This window comes from Carcharhinus amblyrhynchos, chromosome 12, assembly GCF_965287045.1.
Source record: "Carcharhinus amblyrhynchos chromosome 12, sCarAmb.v2.hapA, whole genome shotgun sequence".
NCBI lineage: Eukaryota > Metazoa > Chordata > Chondrichthyes > Carcharhiniformes > Carcharhinidae > Carcharhinus > Carcharhinus amblyrhynchos.
This window is the reverse complement of record NC_137335.1, coordinates 86,100,815-86,122,457: the sequence shown is the minus strand read 5'-3', so window position 1 is coordinate 86,122,457 and position 21,643 is coordinate 86,100,815. Positions and strand designations below refer to the sequence as shown.

At 44.2% G+C, this 21,643-nt stretch overlaps 1 long non-coding RNA gene across 1 annotated transcript in view; it reads right to left on the bottom strand.

Moving 5' to 3' along the window:
• Positions 1 to 21,643, bottom strand: part of LOC145351186 (uncharacterized) — a 42,048-nt gene that overhangs the window by 8,564 nt on the left and 11,841 nt on the right. The window contains exon 2 of the long non-coding RNA XR_013888339.1: positions 3,682 to 3,784. This is a non-coding gene — a long non-coding RNA (uncharacterized LOC145351186). The remainder of the gene's footprint in view (positions 1 to 3,681; positions 3,785 to 21,643) is intronic.

The following is a 21,643-nucleotide window of genomic DNA, read 5'->3' as shown; positions in this document are numbered from 1 at the left end:
TCACACATAAGTCTGAAGAGCAATGTATTCCAGACTGCCTTCTGGAGCAGGGCCATGGACCTCTTTGAAGGACTGCACGGAGAGAAGAGAAGCCTGGGGTGCAGGTGTCACTGTGGTAGAGGGATGTTGTAGAATTGGTGGGGGGTGGCTGAAGGGGAGTCAGAATGGTCTGTAGGTTCCACACAATCACAGGGTGAGTGAGGATGGGGGATGGAGTGTAAACAAGGGAAAGAATGTTGTAAAATTATGTCAATGATCAATATCCCATTGCAGTTAAGACCATTTAGCTTGAGCTCAATTGAATACTTGGAGGCAGGCTGATCAAACAATTGTACCCAGTCAAGCAGCACTTACCTGTGAGTGTGCCAATGATTACTGCTCAGCATTTAACTTTGACTGATGGACTTCCAGATTCAATGTCTGCCATAGCATGACTGTATCATTGCCCAACTGGGAAAGCTAGAATATGCCCTTAGAAAGTTAGCCATGGCACACTGCTCAAAGATAACGCTCCTAATCCTTCACTCTGTGCTGAAGTGTCTTTTTGACAATTGTCCCCATGAGCCATGCTGAGCACAAGGCCTTGGAGCGAAAATGGAACAATGCCTGTACTGCAGATGAGATCTCAGCATACACCAGACCATGTGGTTTGGGGCAGGGGTGGGGTAGTATCTTGCCTGACCAGCAAGCAAACTAAGGATTGGGTATCAACACTGAGGCCAGACATGAGCCAATGGAAGTTGAGAGGCAACTGCAAATGATTAATGATCAAAGAGTGATCCTTAGCAGACAACTGCCAAGTCTCTCTCTTTGATTCTGCATTGTGGACCATGGAGCTTGGTCACCTCATATCATTCTTTTCGCCCATAGGCCGGAGAGAGGAAGAAGATGTTAACAGCAGGGCCCAGTTCACCAAACGCCGGGACAGAACCATGAAGAGAAGGAGATGGCTCCCCATACAGAGTCTCTCACACATTGTCACTGTCTGCAGTGCCCAACACAATCTGCCACTGCAACACTGCCTGAGGAGGAGATGGAGGAGCAGCAAACTCCTCCGATGAGGAGGACATAGAAAGAGGTGAGGTTGAGGAGGTCCTTAAAGGAGAGGAAGTCAGGTATATCACGGGGACACAATAAGTAACCTCTCCTGATTCTACAGCACCCATTGTGAACTGGACCCTTGGGAACACAGTGTCACTGGAGACAGAAGCTGATGGGATATGGGGGGAGCCGCACCTCAAAGAGGCATAGAGCACGCAGGGAGAATGAGTGAACCCCACGTCAGTGGCCCAGCACATTCTAACAGATATCATACTCCCATTGTGTTATACACATGACAGCTGTGTGCAGCCACTGTGAAGTTTGCACAAAGCACAGGAAGGAAGCCCTGGACTGAGAACACCGCTGGCATGGCCACGCATTCTGGATTCATCATCTTGGTTGTAGGTCTTTGCCCAGTGTGTGGGTATAATACATCTCAGTGGGCCTACACTGTGCCCAGCAAATACTCAAGGGGGAACATTGATAAATTTGGGTGCAAAATGTTTCCTGGGTCTGGCAGCCAGGATTTCCCAATTACTTCCCAGCTGAATGCAGGGGCGGCCTATACATGTGCCCCCTGGATCATTAAAGAGCTGAGGCGATAGCGAACGGGGCAGATGAATGAGACAGGCGGGCCAGCGGTACAGTGTGGACCCCATGTCTGCTCATCTTCATTCACCAAGTGCTACACAATATGACAGGAGAAGCTGCCATTGCTGTCGGTCAGTTTTCCTGCCCAAAGTCACCATTGCCAATTTCTGAGATGATTCCAGCCATGGTGTTCCCTGGAGGTTAAGGAGAGAGATGTTAAGGCTAAGGTAAGGTAGATAGAGAGAAACTATTTCTCCTGTTTGGGGAGTTTAGGGAGATAAAGCACAGTCTAGAAATTAGAGAACGATACTTCAGGAGTCAAATTCAGAAACAAATGGGCGGATTCTTCAGCCGCACTCGGCTGAAAACCAGAGATTCCCACCCAACTTCAACGACCTTTACATGGTCCGTCCTCCCACAGCCCCCCCTCCCCGGCCCACTAGGATTCCAGGGGTGGGTGGGATGGGAGAATTCCAGCCAATATGTGGTAGAAGTTTCAAACTCTCTTTTGCAAGAGGTAGTTGATGATAGATATGCAACACGGGATTGGTTGTGCGAATGCCTGCAGCACAGTGGCACAGTGGATCGTACCACTGCCTCACTGTCTGTGCGGAGTCTGCACATTCTCCCTGTGCTTGTGTGGGTTTTCTCTGGTTTCCCCCCACAGTCCAAAGATATTCAGGTCAGATGGATTATCCATGCTAAATGTGGGTATAGGGCAGAGGGAATGCTGGACCTGGGTAAGATACTCTGTCAGAGACTTGATGGGCTGAATGGCTCCCTTCTGCATGGTTGGGATTTTATGAATTGTTAATTTTATTTCAGAGATCGATTTGTGTCAATTGGTATTGAGGGATATAGTATTGGTATTGAGGGATATATTGGTATTGAGGGATATATTGGTATTGAGGGATATATTGGTATTGAGGGATATAGTATTGGTATTGAGGGATATAATATTGGTATTGAGGGATATATTGGTATTGAGGGATATAGTATTGGTATTGAGGGATATATTGGTATTGAGGGATATAGTATTGGTATTGAGGGATATAGTATTGGTATTGAGGGATATATTGGTATTGAGGGATATATTGGTATTGAGGGATATATTGGTATTGAGGGATATAGTATTGGTATTGAGGGATATAGTATTGGTATTGAGGGATATATTGGTATTGAGGGATATATTGGTATTGAGGGATATATTGGTATTGAGGGATATAGGGCAAACGTGGGAATTTGCAGTTTGGCTGCATATCAGCCATCATCTCATTGGACGAAAACCCCTTGACCCAGTTCTAAATGGCCTCCCCCATTTCCTCATTGATATGTTTTGATATTGCTTGGTCGTCGCCTCTGAGTGGTTTCAGTTGATTTGCAGACTGTGGTCTGTTTGGTATTTAATCTGGTTTACATGAACCCAGCTGCAAAGTATTGAGAGGAGTCAGCATATTTAATAATAAAACACATTCCCCTGCAGATCTGTTCCAGTGTTGAGGCACTAACTCCCTTTTGAATCTATTCCAGGCAGATAAACACAGTGCCGTGGAAAACATGACAAACGGTGGAAAACTATGAACCCCTAAAAGGAAAATCTCCAGACAATAATATCTGATAAACTTGCAGAAAACGATTAGATCACCGTCAACAAGTCTTGAAATGATTAAAATGATTTTGAGCCAATGCTCCAAATGCAGTCTGTGGTTGGCAGGGTGTCCTTCAGAGAATGTTTGAATAGAGCAGTTTCTGACTGTCCTGAGCACTGAGTTTGTGTAAAACTCTGCCGTTTATACCTTACGCTAAAAAAGTGAGACACAACATCAACATTCTCATTGCTTTTCATTTCAAGCTGGCTAGAATTTTCATTGCGTCTTGTCTTCTTGTCTCGACGCCAGTGGGTGGAACCGGTAAACTCTCCCACTTTGCCCTGTGTCTCCAGAACTATAGAACAGACAGCAAGAGCTCATTAGGCCCTGGAGGTTGAAGCACATTATAACCATCCCTCTCGCTCTGCATCACACAGTTTCCACTTGGAGAGTGACTTACCACCTTTTCCTTCTCAATCCCGCTCAGTCATTTTAGGTCCATGTTGGGGGGAAATCCTGGTCGATCCCTCTCGCAATCTTCAGTTTATGGACTGACTGTAGTCCTGAAACAGCATGCAGCACAGATCTCTAGCACCGTGTTCCCAAGCCAAGCATCTGGACAATATATTTTACACAGTAGGTAATAGAACTATAGTAAGGTCATGGCCGAAACAATAACTATTTCTCCCTCCGCAGGTTTTCCTGCATTTTCTGCTTTTATTTCAGTTTTCCAGCATCCGCAGTATTTTGCTTTTGGATCTGAGCTGAGGCCCAGCTTGTGTCCCAGTGTGTTCTTCAGATGGTGTCCAACTAACTGAGTTACTAACAGTATCCAGAGATCTTCATATAATCTTTCAATTCACTCCCTTGAGGTCAAATAACAAAAAACAATCATAAAAGGGTTCATTCTTTAAATGTACAAGATGTGTAAAAGACAGGTAACCAGGCAGACAGTGGGGAGAATTTGATTCTTTCAGGTTAACTATATTTACTGTCACATTTTCGGAAAGGTAATGGATTCTCAAGTCTTTTTACTTCTGATATCCACCCTCCAGTTTCTTAAAACTTTTACTGATTTCCTGTCTCTTGTCACAATTCTATTTCCTGTATAAAAATGAATTCTGCAGTTCAACACATTTATTATTTGTTCAGTTTCACTTACTTCATGTGAACTCTATTGTTGCTGCTGCTAAGTGGCTCCATCAAATGCTAAGACAAATCAGCAAATATCATGCACAGTAAGATCCCACGACACAAAACCCGATGGGTTGCCATGAACGATATCTGCCTAAACTGCGGGCTCACTCCCCAAAGCAAAATGTTGCAGATGGTCAACTTTCACTGCTCCTGCACCACACATGGGACCCTGAATCCAGACGGAGAACTCTTGGTGGCAGTGCCAACCTGTGCAAGGGGTGGGCCCTGGAGGGAGCATCATTGGGTGGGGGGTGGTGGGGGGGATCAACTATTTGTGGTGATGGGGATAGGGGAGAAGTTGTAGGCACTGATGTCGGGGAGGAAGTAAATGCCACTGAAGATGGGGTGGAGGGAGGGGGACGTTGGCAGAAATCATGTTGGGGGTGTCAGGGGGGCGGGGGAATGTTCTAATCTGGGCACTCTTTAAAGATGGCACCTTAATCTCAGTAGAGTTGGTCCTGCTGGCTCTAGGGGTCCCCACCTTGCCAGAGTGATGGCATCGACCATGCCCACTCTTTCATTCAGACGACAGAGCTCAGAATCTGGAGACAAAATGGGTCAGTAGAACTGGGGATCACAGTGCTGGTTTTCACATCAAAACGGGTGGCACGGTAGCACAGTGGGTTAGCACTGCTGCTTCACAGCTCCAGGGTCCTGGGTTCAATTCCCGGCTCGGGTCACTGTCTGTGTGGGGTTTGCACATTCTCCTCATGTTTGTGCGGATTTCCTCTGGGTGCTCCAGTTTCCTCCAAAGATGTGTGGGTTAGGTTGATTGGCCATGCTAAGAAATTGCCCCTTAGTGTCCAGGGATGTGTAGGTTAGAGAGCTTAGTGGGTATAATATGTAGGGAAATAGGGGGGCGTAGGGCCTGGGTGGGATTGTGTTCGATGCAAACTCAATGGGCCGAAGGGCCTCTTTCTGCACTGTTGGATTCTATGAACTGATACTTTTGGGATGATCTTACAAGAAATTAGCAATGAATTAAATTGAGAATATAAAGATTAGTTGCAGTAATGGCAACTATGACAACTGTCTTTGATGGATAAAAACCATCCGGTTCACTAATACCGTTTGGGGAAGGAAATCTGCTTGTCCTTACCTGGTCGAGCCTACGTGTGATTCCAGACCCACAGCAATGCGGTTGACTCGTAACTGCTCTTGGAACTGGCCTAGCGAGCCACTCAGTTCAAGGGCAATTAGGGATGGGCAACAAATACTGGCCTTGCCAACGACACCCACATCCCATGAAAGAACAAAGCAAAAAAGAAAGATTTGGCACATACCCTTGAACCTTTCCAGAAACCCTTCGGGGGGGAGGGGGGTGATACAGATGCAGTGCATGCTGTAGATGATTCAGTTTTGGGTGGGGTGTTGGGAGGTGGGGGGGGGGGGTTTGGATTTACCATCTGTGATTTAATGAAAGCAATTCCTTTTTCATCAAGACTGGTTCAGAAAGCAGAATTGGACAGAGTTGAGATAAATTAGAGCTCTGATCAGTAGGATTCTTGTGTTTGGTGTACAGGATCCAGTCGTGTCAGAGTGAGTCACTAATCCAGTTTATCCAGTCGAAGAGCTTTTTATAAACGCAATCGCAGGGACAACACCTTAAAGGAAGAAGGACCTAGGCTTTTACAGCCCAGGCTAGGGCCACTCAGCTCATCAAATTCACGATTTACCTGTTGAAACAAGTATGATATGATGGAAATAGACCCCCTCCCCAGGGGTTTAGTTTTTGGTTTCCTGTTTTTTTATCCAGTGATGGGATTTGCTAATAGTTCTCTTTACAACCCCATTTCATCTTGGAAAGATTAGAGAGGTTGGTGTAATCTACAGGGGATTTCCTCACCATGGATTCATAATCCAGGTCGTATTAGTATTAAAGCTGCTGAAACATAAAACAGACCTTTTCATATCCATTTTCCCCTTTCTCCTGATGTGGAGATGTCGGCATTGGACTGGGTAGGCACAGTAAAAAGTCCCACAACACCAGGTTAAAGTCCAATAGATTTATTTGGGAGCACGAGCTTTTGGAACGCTGCTCCTTCATCAGGTGTTGTGGGACTTCTTATTGTGCTTCTTTTTCCTGACAGTGAATCAATCCACATCCCAGTTTCACTCTGGGTGGGTATATATTCATTATTGTGCAGGAATGTATAATAAAAATACACATGGAATTCTGACCACTCAATTCCAGTGGGCTAACAACAACTTGCATTTATATAGCAGCTTTAATGTAGTAAAATACCCCGAGGCACTTCACACAGGAAAGTTATCAAGAGAAACATCTGACAAGGAAATAATAGGCCGATTCTCAGAAATGTCTTAATGAAAGAGAGAGTGACAGGGATGTTTATGAAGGGAATTCCAGAGTTCAGAGCTGAGGACATTTGGAACGATTTGTCAGGTAACCTTTCTTCATACAAAGTGAAATGGAAGTATGGAAATCTCCCCCAAAGCACTAAAGGCTGGGAGAAGACGGGAGAGGGAAGTTTTAAATTTTTCACACTGAGAATGATAGATTGTTGATAAGCGGGAATATTAAGTTAAGATACATCAACCATAATCCTATTGAATGGTAGGAAAGACTCCAGGGACTGGATGGTCTTCTGCAGCTCAAATGTCCCCCTGGGATTTGACTGGTGTCCTGTCAGAGTTTTGGGAGAGGCTGGTAGAGGCCTTGTGGAATTTCAAGTCCCGGATGGGTTTACACAAGGAAGATCCCATTAAAATAAAGTTCTTCAACACAAGGAGGCAGGTCAGCAAAAGTCATTCAGCCCATCAAACATTCTCCTCTCACTGATCACGTACATTCACCATCCATTTCATCCAAATTCTTTCTTGGAATATAGGTGTTGATCGCATGACCAACGTTGACTGCACGAGGCTGTTCCTGACTGCTGTCCAGAGTTTGGTCCACATTCATTAATTAACATCACGCAAAGCCCCTAAAAGAATAAACCATAAAAAACCAAGTCATCATACATAGGGAATCACATTTTTAGTTTCTCTCAATAAACAAGTGTATGATAACAACACAGGAAGGACATGTGCATCCAGTACTTTTTTTAAGTTTTATTTATTAGTGTCACAAGTAGGCTTACATTAACACTGCAATGACGTTATTGTGAAAATCCCCTCATCACCACACTCCAGCGTCTGTTTGAATATGTTAAGGAAGAATTTAACATGGCCAATGCACCCAAAAACAGGTCTTTTGGACTGTGGGAGGAAACCGGAGCACCCAGAAGAAACTCATGCAGACATGGGGAGAATGTGCAGACTCCTCATAGACAGTGACCCAAACCAGGAATTGAACCCAGGTCCCTGGTGCTGTGAGGCAGCAGTGCTAACCTCCGTGCCACCATGCCGCATTTGTATAGCACCTTGCATGATCTAATGATGCTCCAAAGCTCTTCACAGCCAATTAAATATTTTTATGCAGTACTGCTAGGAATATAGGGAATGTGGGAAAGGTAGCAGCTAACTTTCACATAACAAGCTCCAACAAATACGTGAGAATGACTGGTGATCTGTTTTTGCATTTTTTTTCTGGAATAAATATCAGACAGGAAACCCCTCTACCCTTCAAAAAATGCCATGGGATTTTTTTACCTGAGAGTGCGAGCAATTTAGTGTCTTATCTAAAAGACTAGACCTCCGTCAGTGCAGCACCTTCACATGGAGAGCTAATAGTGCTACCCATTGAGTAATGACTGCCAGGTTTCAGTCTAGGACCTCACTGCTACCTACGGATATTTGATGTAACTGCGACTAGCCCTGGGGTCAATCACAATAGCAGTGAAAATGCTGAACATTATCCATCCCTTTGACTATACCCTCCTCCTCTGTAAGCCGTCTATGAAGAAAAGATAAAGGATTCATGTTCATAGAAACATAGAAGATAGGAGCAGGAGGAGGCCATTTGGCCCTTTGATGATCATGGCTGATCATCCAACTTAATAGCCCAAATCTGTTTTTTTCCCATATCCTCTGATTCCCATTCACCCCAACTGCTATATCCAGCCGTCTCTTGAATACATTCAACGTTTGACAATTGTCTATTGCTACGATCTATGGCCTACAGTTATAAGTGATTTAGGGCCCAGGGTAGTCAGGGAAAGGGAACTATTACATTCTGAGTTAATATCTGCTTTAAAACTAAGGTATAGGTCACAGTCTATATAGACAGTTCTCAAAGACGTTCACACATTAACCTCCAAGACATGCGACCAGTCACAATAATTACTAAAAATAACAATTCCCAGGAAAGAAATTCCACATGAAATGTTCGAGGATATCTGTCCAGCCTTAATAGTCTATCCAGTCTTGACTGGTTGTTTAACTGGATGTCATTTCTATGGTCACAGCAAAACAGAAGCTTCCCCCACAGAAATTGTTCACCTGTGTCTGTACTTAACTCAATATCTTTCACTCCTTTATTTATTCATATCCACATACCTTTTGATGATTGATGGAACATCATCTCCTATCATTGAGAGTCTCTGTGTAGATGTGCCCATTGGAGGACAATCAACTGGCCCATCTCTATCCTGCCTCAGTCATGTTGAGTTTGTATTAATGACAGTATTTGTGTGAATCCCTAATACCAAACAGGTCCTAATGACGGGCAAGGGGAAAACAGAGTAACAGAGAATAGACTAGATATTGTGCTCCAATATCCAATTGTACCTGTTACAGGTGAGGATGTTTAAAAGGAGTCTTACAAAGTTAATCCAACGTTAATTCCTGTTAGTTTGAAGTTTACTCAGTCCTTAAGCAACGAAAGGAGAGTTTTCATATTTACTGCACTAAAACTCTTCATAAGTATTGACTAAAATCTTCCTTTCTCCTCATGAATCTCATCTCTGACATCCGTGAATATCTTCTGTACCTCTGACATGACGCTTTTTTTATTCATTCATGGGACATTGGCATCACTGGCTAGCCAGTATTTGTTGCCCATCCCTAGTTGACCAAGGGCAGCTGAGAGACAATCACATTGCTGTGGTTCTGGAGTCACATGTAGGCCAGACCAAGTGAGGATGGCAGATTTCCTTCCTTAAAGGACATTAGTGAACCAGATGGGTTTTTCTAACAAGCGATAAAGGTTTCATGGTCATCAGTAGATTCTTAATTCCAGATATTTTTATTGAATTCAAATTCCACCACCTGCCATGGTGGGATTCGAAGTCAGGTCCCCAGAACGTTAGGTGAGTTTCTGAATTAACAGTGTAGTGATTAATACCACTACCATCACCTCCCCTTGACAACAATCCTAAAATAATTCCTGGATTCAATATTCTAACCATGGCTAAGTCAATGTTTCAGGTAAAATGGGTGCTATTCTGATTGGTGGTTGGTGACTAGTGGAGTGCCGCAGGGATCGGTGCTGGGGCCTCAGCTATTTACCATTTATATAGATGATCTGGAGGAGGGGGCTGAGTGTAGGGTGATGAAATTTGCTGATGACACAAAGATGAGTGGAAAAGCAAATTGCGTGGAGGGTGTGGAAAGTCTGCAGAGGGATCTGGATAGGCTGAGCGAGTGGGCGAGGACCTGGCAGATGGAATACAATGCTGGCAAGTACGAGGTTATCCACTTTGGCAGGAATAATAGTAGGAGGGATTATTATTTAAAAGGCGAAAAGTTGCAGCATGCTACGGTGCAGAGGGACCTGGAGGTCCTTGTGCACGAGTCGCAAAAATCCAGTCTGCAGGTGCAGCAGGTGATCAAGAAGGCAAATGGGATTTTAGTGAGGGGAGGAAAGAATATAAAAGTAGGGAGGTCTTGCTGCAACTGTACAGGGCACTGGTGAGGCCGCAGCTGGAATACTGTGTACAGTTTTGGTCGCCGCACTTGCGGAAGGATATATTGGCCTTGGAGGGAGTGCAGAGGAGGTTCACTCGGCTGATACCGGAGATGAGGGGGTTGAACTATGAAGAGAGACTAAATAGACTGGGTCTGTACTCGTTGGAGTTTAGAAGGATGAGGGGGGATCTTATAGAGACATATAAGATAATGAAGGGGATTGATAGGGTAGAGGTAGAGAGATTCTTCCCGCTTAGAAAGGATAGCAGGACTAGAGGGCACAGCCTCAAGATAAGGCGGGGGGTGCAGTTTAGATCAGAGTTGAGGGGGAACTTCTTCACTCAAAGGGTGGTGAATCTCTGGATTTCTCTGCCCATTGAAGTGGTGGAGGCCACCTCGTTAAATATATTTAAGTCACGGGTAGATAGTTTTTGATAGACAAGGGAATTAAGGGTTTTGGGGAGAAAGCGGGAAAGTGGGACTGATCCACTTCGGATCAGCCATGATCTTATTGAATGGCGGGGCAGGCTCGAAGGGCTAGATGGCCTACTCCTGCTCCTATTTCTTATGTTCTTATGTTCTTAAGTTAAATTTTAGCTTTTTGCTTTATTATCCGAGAATTTGCTTTATGGCTCAAAGCATGAAGTCGTGCTGACTACTCCATATTGTTCACTAATAATGTAAAAAGGTGACTTACGATCTGCTTGATGGACCTTTTTCTGTTTATCAGCAAATTCAGTCTTTTTCCTGCTGCCCAGACAGTTTTCAATTCAATTAGATAATTTGCTATAGATTTCAGGAGAATTAATCTTATTAAAAGCCTTGTTTAAATCGAAATAAATGAGGTACATGGAAAAGATTAACTGTCTGCCTCCTGGGAATCACACACTAGTGACTGCTCTGATGTCACAGCAGATATCCTCCAATCATTGTTGCTCTTTCAGCAAGCCAATGAGGTTCAATAACCGCTGGAGCGATTACCCTGACTAAAAGTAGCCGTCCTCTCTGTGAGATGAAGAATGGGTTGTGTTGGGGGCAAGAAAGTCTTGAAGGGGGAAACAAAGGAAGAGAAAGAATAAAGAACACAAAGATGAGCACGGGTGTACCTGGCCACCTAGCACTTTCATAAACCAAGGTGAAAAATAGCAACACAAACTATTATTGAAGGAAGGAACCCCATTTGGGACTCAGCCTGTAGAAGGGTTTACCAAATCCAAAGGATTATTGTAATTTGTTGAAGTGTTCATTGGAGGATGAAATAATTTATGAATCTGGACCACACTGCCATATGCGTCAGAAGTCTTCTTGTGCTGCAGAGATAGTCCAGGCTCAGGCAATAATAGCTTCATTTAATGATTTTAATTCATTCAACAATACTTAACCATTTTGCATATCTAATAGATCTGACAGCCACATGCTTTCTGAAGGGACAATTAATAGAATTCCCTTCCAAACGGCATTATGGTATGGGTCAACCCACAGAACATGGACTGTAGCGATTCAAGAAGGCAGCTCACCACCACCTTCTCAAGAGTAACTAGGGATGGGCAATAAATGCTGGCCAACCAGCAAACATGTTGTATGAATGAATTTTTAAAAATTCCAACAATGCAGAAGAAGTCATTCAGCCCATTAAATCTGCACTGACTCTCCGACAGAGCATCTTCCCCAGGCCCATCAGTCTCCCTATTCCTGTAACCCCATGCATTTACCCCACTAATACCCCTAACCTACACATCTTGGGAAACTAAAGGACAATGTAGAACGGCCAGTCCATCTAACTTGCACATCTTTGGGCTGTGGGAGAAAACCAGAGTACTCGGAGGAAACCCTCGCAACACAGGGAGAATGTGCAAACTCCACACAGACAGTGACCCCAGGCTGGAATCAAACCCGGGTCCCTGGTGCTGTGAGGCAGCAATGCCAGTCACTGCGCCACCTATTTATAAAGGTCGTGGGGGTGTCGGGGTGGATGGTGACGTTGAGGAGAAACTAAATGTTTGAGGGGTGGTGAGGCATTGAGCCTCACACCAGCAGGAAATGGTGGCATTTTTTATGCAAACATTTAATTTTAGAAACTTAGATAATTGTATTGAGAACTGTCACTAATGAGAAATACACTCTTTGTCAACAAGGGAGCAGGGTGGTGTTGATTAAAGCAAAAAATGTGGGGGAACAGGTGGTTGAGCTAAGAGCAGATTGACGTGGGAGGGAGTAAGCTACAATCACTATTACTGAGGCATGCATTAAAGCAGGGTTGGAACGGCAGCTCAATATTTTCTCCCTACAGAGATTTCAGGCAAGATAGAGAAGCAGAGAGAAAAAAGGATATTGATTAAAGAAACAGTTATTTTGTAAAAAAGATAGGGTATCAAGGTCATCAAATGAGGCCATTTGGGTTCCACTGAAGAACAGAAAAGGGTTTTCACACTGCTGCAAGTGAGTTATAATCGGACAAACAATCCGAGAAAGATAGCAGAGTAAATACATGTGCAGATCCCTGGGGGGGTTGAAAAACAATAGGGTGGTTGGGATTGAGGAAGAAAGCTGTGAACTGCAGGAGAATATCAATGGTCACGTGGGAGAAATAATGGTGAAGCAATCCAGTCTAGAAGTGTGAGGTAATACATTTGGAGAAGGCTAACAAGGAGTGTGATGGAACACTCTCCACTTGCCTGGATGGGTGCAGTTCCAACAACACTCAAGAAGCCTGACACCATTTGACACCATTAAAGAAAAAGCAGCCCGTTTGATTGGCTCCTCCTCCACAAACATTCACTCTTTCCACCACCAATAAACAGGAGCAGCAATGCTTACTATCTACAAAATGCAGTGCAAGAACTCACCAATGTTCCTTAGGCAGCAACTCCCAAACCCACAACCGCTACCATCTAGAAGATACATGGGAAAAACCACTTCATCTCCAAGTCACTCACCATCCTGACTTGGAAATATCCTTTTCATTGACTCATGGGACACGGGCATCGCTGGCTGGCCAGCATTTATTGTCCATCACTAGTTGCCTTTGAAGTGAGTGGCTCGCTCAGCACACATTGTTGTGGCTCTGAATTCATATGTAGGCCAGACCAGGTAAGGAGGGCAGATTTCCTTCTCTAAAGGACATTAGTGAATTTGTTGGGTTTTTCCGACAATTGATAATGGTTTCACGGTCATCAATAGATTCTTAATTCTAGATATATTTTGTTGAATTCAAATTCCACATCTGCTGTAGTAAGATTTGAACCCACATCCCCAGAACATTAGCTGAGTTTCTGGATTAATAGTCTAATGATAACACCACTAGTGCCATTACCGTTTTTTCACTGTTGCTGGGTTAAAATCCTGGAACTTCCTTTCCAACAGAGCATGGACTGCAGTGGTTCAAGAAGGCAGCTCACCACCACCTTCTCAAGGGGCAACTAGGGATGGACAATAAATGTTGGCTGAGCCACCAACGCCCACATCCTGTAAAATTAATTTTTAAAAAGGCATGTGGAATATTTGCCTTTATTAGCCTCCAAAGCAAAGCCTATAAGATCTGGGAAGTTATGTTGGAATTTACAAAACAGCTAGAGGGCTGTTGTTTGGCTCACCACACTACAAGAAGTATGTGACTGCACTAGAGAGGAGATTTATGAGGCGTTGTCAGCAGTGAAGAATTTTAAATATGAGGATGATGAAATAGGTAAGTTTTCTTTGGAATGGAAGAGACTGAAACGAGTGTTGATTTATGTGCATTAATTGGAGAGTTCTAGATAGAGGGGACAGGGAGGCCTGATGGTCAAGGGATTCATATCCAAATGATACAGATTTAGGGCTTGAGGTAAGCGGTTTAGAGGGAGCTCAGGAGATTTTTTACACCCAAAGGGTGGAAGGGATTTGGAATGCACTGCCTGAAAGAGCATATTTAAAAGCTGCTTGGATAGTCACTGGAAATACTGGAGCCCATAAGGCAATGGGGCTGGGAGGTGGGATTAAATTGGATGGTTCCTTGTTTACCAGGATGGACATTAAAAAGCCAGATTTTCCTCTCCCTTTAAGGTGCATTTCATAACAGCAGGAGCGCGACACACTGCTCGCTGCTGATGGCATTTTATGGTCTTGCTGTCGTCAGATGGAGTTTCCCATTGAATGCACACCTCGCTGTCAGGAACCCACGGTGGGGGTGTGCCGTCAGCGGCACCATCAGCGGTGTAAATGGCAGCAAGATTTTGGTGAATGGGCCAATTGGCCTATTTCTGTGATTTGCTTCAATTCTATGCTTCTCTCACTGTAAGGTACCCAGAGGCTGGGTTTCACTTGGGGAAAGGAAGGCTATTCTTTGACTGAAGGGCAGGGTGGAATTTCTGCAGAGAATTATCCTGGATTCCCTCTGTAACTTCAGCGGTTATCCCAGAGAAAGGGTGAAAACACTGGGAACTGAGGAGAATAACTCTGGAAATTCAACTGTAATGTACCTTTTCCCCAAATTCAGAAAGGCACCTCCCAGCCTACTATTTCCACGAACTGTCCCCAGAAAACACTTCAACATCTGATGCTGTAAGAAATGGCTGGTAGGTGCAGCTCAAGTTCTGTTGATTATTTCTGCACATTATGAAGGAAATCAAAGGATACGGGAGGAACAGCAGGATCAGGCTATTGAGTTGGATGATCAGCCATGATCATATTGAATGGTGGAGCAGGCTCAAAGGGCTGAATGGCCTTCTCCTGCTCCTATTTTCTAAGTTTCTACGAATAGGACTGAAACTACCCCAGATTTTTTTTCACTCTTCACTGCTGGAACTTACTGGAAACTTCCCCAATATCTCTAAGTGAATTCAAACCCAGGGTTCCAAGCTGGAAGGATAATTACATTCGGGACAGGTGATGGCCTAATGGTATTATCTCTGGACTATTAATCCAGAAACTCAGCTAATGTTCGAGAGATCTGGGTTCAAATCCCGCCATGACAGCTGATAGAATTTGAAATCCATTAAAAATATCTGGAATTAAGAATCTACTGATGACCATGGAAACATTGTTGGAAAAACCCATCGGGTTCACTAATGTCCTTTAGAAAACAAAATCTACCGTCCTTACCTGGTCTGGCCTACATGTGACTCCAGAGAAAAAGCAATGTCGCTGACCTTCAACTGCCCTCTGAACAAGGACAACTAGGGATTGGCAAAAAATGCTGGGGAGCCAGTGATGCCCATGTCCCACAAATGAATAAAAAAATACTAGCCTTGTTAATGGGATTATGGACACCACTGGCACAGATATTCTTGAATAAGTGGTGGTGAGTTGCTCCCTTGAACCACTGCAAGCCACGTGCTGTAGGTGCACCCACAGTGCTGTTAGGGAGAAGGGTGGAAATTCATGCTAAGCTGCAGCAGGGATCCGTGTTCAGGTGCCTAAAGAAGGATATAAAAGATGCTAATTGCACCTTACTGCAGCACATTTCCTCCTACTCAGTGGCAGTGAGATATTGTGGGGGTGGAGACATTCCACCTTTTTGTCTAGGTGAGAATGAATAGGCGTCTGGAATCAAAAATGGAATTCTAAAGAAGTGAAACCTCTAGCTTTCAATGAGCACCGATTGCAAACAGTGAATACATTGTGAGGGTTAGCTGACCATTGTGCAATTTCCTGTTAAGCTAAAACCAGACAGTGATTTCTTCTTTGCAGAAAAGAGAGAATTTTTCAGGAACTGAAAGAATTTGTGTCAGTAAAGATTTCTTACAGAAATGAACACACCCCGAGTTATCCCACGCGATTTAATTATCAAATTAAAGAACAGATCTCAGCTGGTGAGTTTTGTGAAATCTTATGGTTTTGGAGCTGGATCCAGGCCAGTTGGGATTGGGACTGATTGTGGAGACTCACTGTCTGCTCTTTTCCTAAGGATTCCAGCTCAGCCGAGGAGCAACTCAGGTAGTCTGCTCCTTGGGCGTTGAGGAGAGGTTCCAGAATCTTCCATCCCCTGGGCCTTCTTCCCTGTCTATGACACTCTATCCCAGTGGCCTTCTCAATTTGTGCCAAATGGATCACCAGAGGAGACACTCACCTCAACCAATTACACACATGGGTATGCGTCCTATCACCCTGTGACACCAACCTACTGGATTATCCATACTTTGAGCTGCATGGCCTATCGCCTGGACCTAGAAGTTCAATTGCACGCAAATTCTTAAGTATTCATTTTGAAGATACTGGGAAAACCAGCAAATGGTGTCCGTCCCTGGCACTGAGGGAGTGAGTTGCCTCCCTCTTAAACCATTGCAGTCTGTGTGGTGAAGGCCATTGATACATCTGATCACTTTTACTGAAATCAGAGTATTATTTCAAGGTTTAAACTGAATTAAAATTCCCAAACGACCAATCATGGTATTTGAACTTGTATTCTTTGGATCATTGGTCTATTAAATACTGATAATATTATCTGTATGCCTGGTCCTGAGATTGTTGCTTGCAGTGGCGGGTCTGGTCACTGGGATCCAAATACATGTCTCCTGGTAGCACTGGAACTGGTCACTGCTCTGAATTGTATGTTACTGGTAAGCTGCAGGATTGATCATGGTTCCAGAGGCAGGTGGTGGAGGGGTGGTAGAGTGAGAGGGGTGGCTGAGAGACTGGCTAAGAGCACCAGTCTATGTAGGAAGGGGGTGAGGCAGGTGGGGGGTGGTGGGCAGCAACTTACAGCGTTAGTGTGGAGCCGGAAGGAGGCACTCTTGCTCTCCCAGGCTCCATGTCCAGGTAACATCTCCCTTTGTGTTGATGGCTTCTAGCTAACCAATGAGCCATATGCCACATTTCTGTCTTGGGCTGCACTCACACTAGCATGATATGTTGTGCCCTTCAATGCGCATTATTCACCTGAAGAAGGGGTACTGTGCACTCAAGTAAATCAGCTGCATGGGGGGTGAGTGAGGTGCGAACTGAGATTCAGTGTGTTTACCACAATTTGGAGTCCCACATGAGGGGTGGCACCATGAAATGCAGCAAGACATCTTAAAGTCCATTCACTTTGACAGGAATGGAGATTGCCACCACTGGGAGGGGCTGTAACATACCACCCCTGATCTCAGTCAAACCGTCAGGAGATTAAACCCAGTGGAGGCCACATTCTTCCCAATGGGAAACAAGGAAAACCAAAGGGAATGTGCCCCACAATAGGCCTTTATCCCACTCTGGATCTTCACGCTCCAAGCTTAGACAGAGAATGGCTTACAATGATCAAGGAAAGATTGTTCAAAATAAGCTGTCACATTATTCCAATTCAATTTTGTCATTATTTATTAAAACTTTTTTATACTCCGGTTAGAATACGTAAAACATAGCCAGTTGAATGTACTTGCCTATTGGAATCAAGCCTCATTTGCAATACCTATTATTGTCCTCTCTATTTCCAGCTCCCATCCGTCCACAGTGAATATTTGTTCAACGAGTTTGATGTTGAGGTCTCTGTTTTCCCAGGAGTAAAGCGTTGGCTCATTTACCGCTCTCCCCTCCCATCAACCAGCCCTCTCAATTTTCCCAGCTCACTGCACCCACACTGCACATTCCTTCATCGGCTCCCAATGGCAGGAACTTTACAGAATGAGATGTTAAGCCAGGGCCCTGTCTCTGGGGGACATTAAGGACCCCATGGCACCACTGACAGAACAGCAGAGCCCAGAAAATGTATCTTTAAACTCTTCAGTCTAAATTGGTAATAACAGTCAGGCAAACTGATCCTGTCTAAAATAGGTTGACTTTGTCTGCAGCTTAGTCGTACCCAGTCCAGAATCCCCAAGTCTCAGCTGGTAACAGGGCCATTCAGCAATACTGAGTACAAGAGTGAGGAAATTTGAATGCAAGCATTGGGAAATTTGAGTACAGGAGTTTGGAAATTTGAGTGCAAGAATTGGGGAATCATGTTGCAGTTATATAAAACCTTGGTTAGGCCACACTTGGAGTATTACGTGCAGTTCTGCTCACCGTACTACCAGAAGGGTGTGGAAGCTTTGGAGAGAGTGCAAAGAAGGTTCACCAGAACGTTGCCTGGTCTCAAGAGTGTTGGCCATGAGGAGAGGTTGATAGACTAGGATTGTTTTCACTGGAAAAAGGGAGGCTGAGGGAAGACCTGATAGGTGTTCTCAAAATTTTGCAAGGCATAGATAGGATGGATAGTCAGAGGCACTTTCCCAGGGTGAAAAAGTCAAGTACAAGGAGGCACAGGGTCAAGATGAGAGGGGAAAGTTTAAGGGAGATGTGCGGGGAAGTTTTTCACTCAGAGAGTGATGGGTGCCTGGAACGCACTGCCAGAGGAGATGGTGGAAGCAGGCACATTAGCAACATTTAAGAAGCATCTGGATGGGTAGATGAATAGGGAGGGAATAGATGGATACGGTCTGAGTAAGAGCAGGTTTTTTTTTAAGTTTAGGGCATCATGATCGGCACATGCATGGAGGGCCGAAGGGCCTTTTCCTGTGCTGTACTTTGCTGAGGATAGGGTGAAATTGTTGGGAAATTTCAAATGCCTGCACACATTCCCCATCGATGCTGTGCGCGTGGACGATGAGCAGAAAACTCAACCATTCCCATTCCTCATCAATTTCAATTTCCACCGGTTACTATGGGAGGTGGGCATAGCAACCATCCAACATTCCGGAAGACCAACACCATCATGCCCAATTCCTCTCCATTTCCACACTCACAGTCCACCCAGAGTTTGTATGATTCTGAACTGGGGTGAAAATGACCCACCTTCACCAATGGCGCATCATTTGTAGATTTAAAGAAGCTGCCATCTTAGCAAGATCAACAAGGCTTATTCCTTCTGGGGACTTTACACTTACTTTGGATAATGTGAGTGTGTTCATCTCAAATTTACTTATTCAATTCTAGCAACCCTAAAATAAAATTAAACCCAAAGGTGTTTCTTTTTCTAAATTTGTTTCCAGAAGTTCTGAGAGAAGCAAGTTTTAGTTTTAGGAAATCAATATCAGCAGAGAAATGGTTTTGGGGAAATCATTGGGACTAAAGGTGGATAAATCTCTAGGTCCTGATAACTTTCATCCAAGAGTACCTAAGGAAGTGGCCCTGGAAATAGTAGATCCATTGTTTTTAAAATTTATTTTATTGTTGTCACATTTAGGCTTATATTAACATTGCAATGAAGTTACTGTGGAAATCTCCTAGTACATAAGAACATAAGAAATAGGAGCAGGAGTAGGCCATCTAGCCCTTCGAGCCTGCCCCACCATTCAATAAGATCATGGCTGATCTGAAGTGGATCAGTTCCACTTTCCCGCTTTCTCCCCATAACCCTTAATTCCCCTGTCTATCAGAAATCTATCTACCCGTGACTTAAATATATTCAGCGAGGCAGCCTCCACCATTTCAACGGGCAGAGAATTCCAGAGATTCACCACCCTTTGAGTGAAGAAGTTCCTCCTCGACTCTGTTCTAAAATGCCCCACTCCGCTGCCTGTTCGGATACACTGAGGGAGGATTTAGCACGGCCAATGCACCTAATCAGCACATCTTTCAGACTGTGGGGGGAAACCAAAGCACCCAGAGGAAACCCACGCAGACACAGAGAAAACATGCAGACTCCGCACAGACAGTCACTCAAGCTGGGAATCAAACCCAGGTCCCTGGTGCTGTGAGGCAGCTATGCTAACCATTGCGCCACCATGCTGCCTGTTGATGGTTATTTCCCCAAATGTTTTGGTCTCTGCACTAGTTCTGTCAGATTGGAGGGTCACTAACATAAGCTCGCTATTCAAAAAGGGAGGTAGAGATAAAACAGGGGACAATAGACCAGTGAGGCCGATACTGGGGAGGTTGCCAGAGTCCATTATCAAGGATTTCATGACTGAGCATTTGGAAGGCAGTGGTATAATCAGACAAACTCAGCATAGATTTACAAAAGGGAGATCGTGCTTGATGAATCAATTGGAATTCTTTGTGCATGTAACTAGTAGAGTTGACTGAGGAGAACCAGTGGATGTAGTTTATTTAGGCTTTCAGAAAGCTTTCGACAAGGTCTCACATAACAGACTGCCATGTGATGTTAATACATGTGGGATTGCAGGTAATGTCCTTGAGGTGGATAGAAAGCTGGTTAGCAGATAGGAAGCAGAGACTTGGCATAAATTGTTTTTTTTCTGATTAGCAGCCAGTGACTCGTGGGGTTCTGCAGGAACCTGTGTTAGGACACCAACTGTTCACATTACATATTAATGATTTGGAAGAGGGCACAAAATGTATTATCTTCAAATTTTCAGATGTTACAAAGTTGGGTGGGAGGGTGAGCTGTGAGGAGGATACTGAGATGCTTTAGCGTGATTTGGACATGCTGAGTGCGTGGGCATCTGCATGGCAAATGCAGTATAATGTGGATAAATGTGAGGTTATCTATGTTGGTAGCAATAATAGGAAGACAGATTATTGCTTGAATGGGTGTAAATTGAGAGAGGTGGATAATCAGTGAGATCTTGGTGTCCTCATGCATCAGTCGCTGAAAGTAAATGCACAGACACAACAGGCAGTAAAGAAGGCAAATGGTATGTTGGCCTTTATAGCTAGGGGATTTGAGTATAGGAAGAGGGACGTTTTGCTGTAATTGTATAGCATATTGGTGAGGCCATACCTGGAGTATTGTGTGCAGTTTTGGTGTCCTTATCTGAGGAAGGATGTCCTTGCTATAGAGGAAGCACAGCAAATGTTTACCAGGCTGATTCCTGGGATGGCAGGTCTGTCATAAGAGGTTAGGATTGTACTTACTGGAGTTTAGAAGAGTGAGACGGGATCTCATAGAAGCTTATAAAATTCTAACAGGTTAGACAGGGTAGAAACAATGTTCCCAATGGTGGGAAATCCAGAACTCGAGGTCATAATTTGAAGATCAGGGGTAAACCTTTTAATACTGAGGTGTGGAGAAATTTCTTCACCCAGAGGGTGGTGAATGTATGGAATTCACTCCCACAGAATGTAGTTGTCTGATTCCAAAAAGAAATTAGTATTGCTCTTGGAGCTATAGGGGTCAAGGGATATGGAGAGACGGGGGGAATCAGGATATTGAATTTGATGATCAGCCATGATTAAAATGAATGGCAGAGCAGAATCAAAGGGCTGAATGGCCTACTCCCGCTTCTGGTTTCTATGTTTTTATTTTAAATCTCTTCACATCTGGAGACCATCTGTACTCACCCCCACACCTAGCTGCAGTGCCCCTAGACTTGCATGACAAGTGTGGAAATTCATAATATTCTGAATTTACTGTCTGGATTCTAGGACAGTTAATGTTCCATTTATTTTTGGGGTGTGGGTCCTGTTGGTAAGCCAGCATTCATTTCCCAGCCCCAGTTAATTGGCTGTTAGAAGATAGTGATAAGCTGCCTTGATGAACCAGCTGTATGGAGAAGGTGCGTCCTTAATGCATGTTAGAT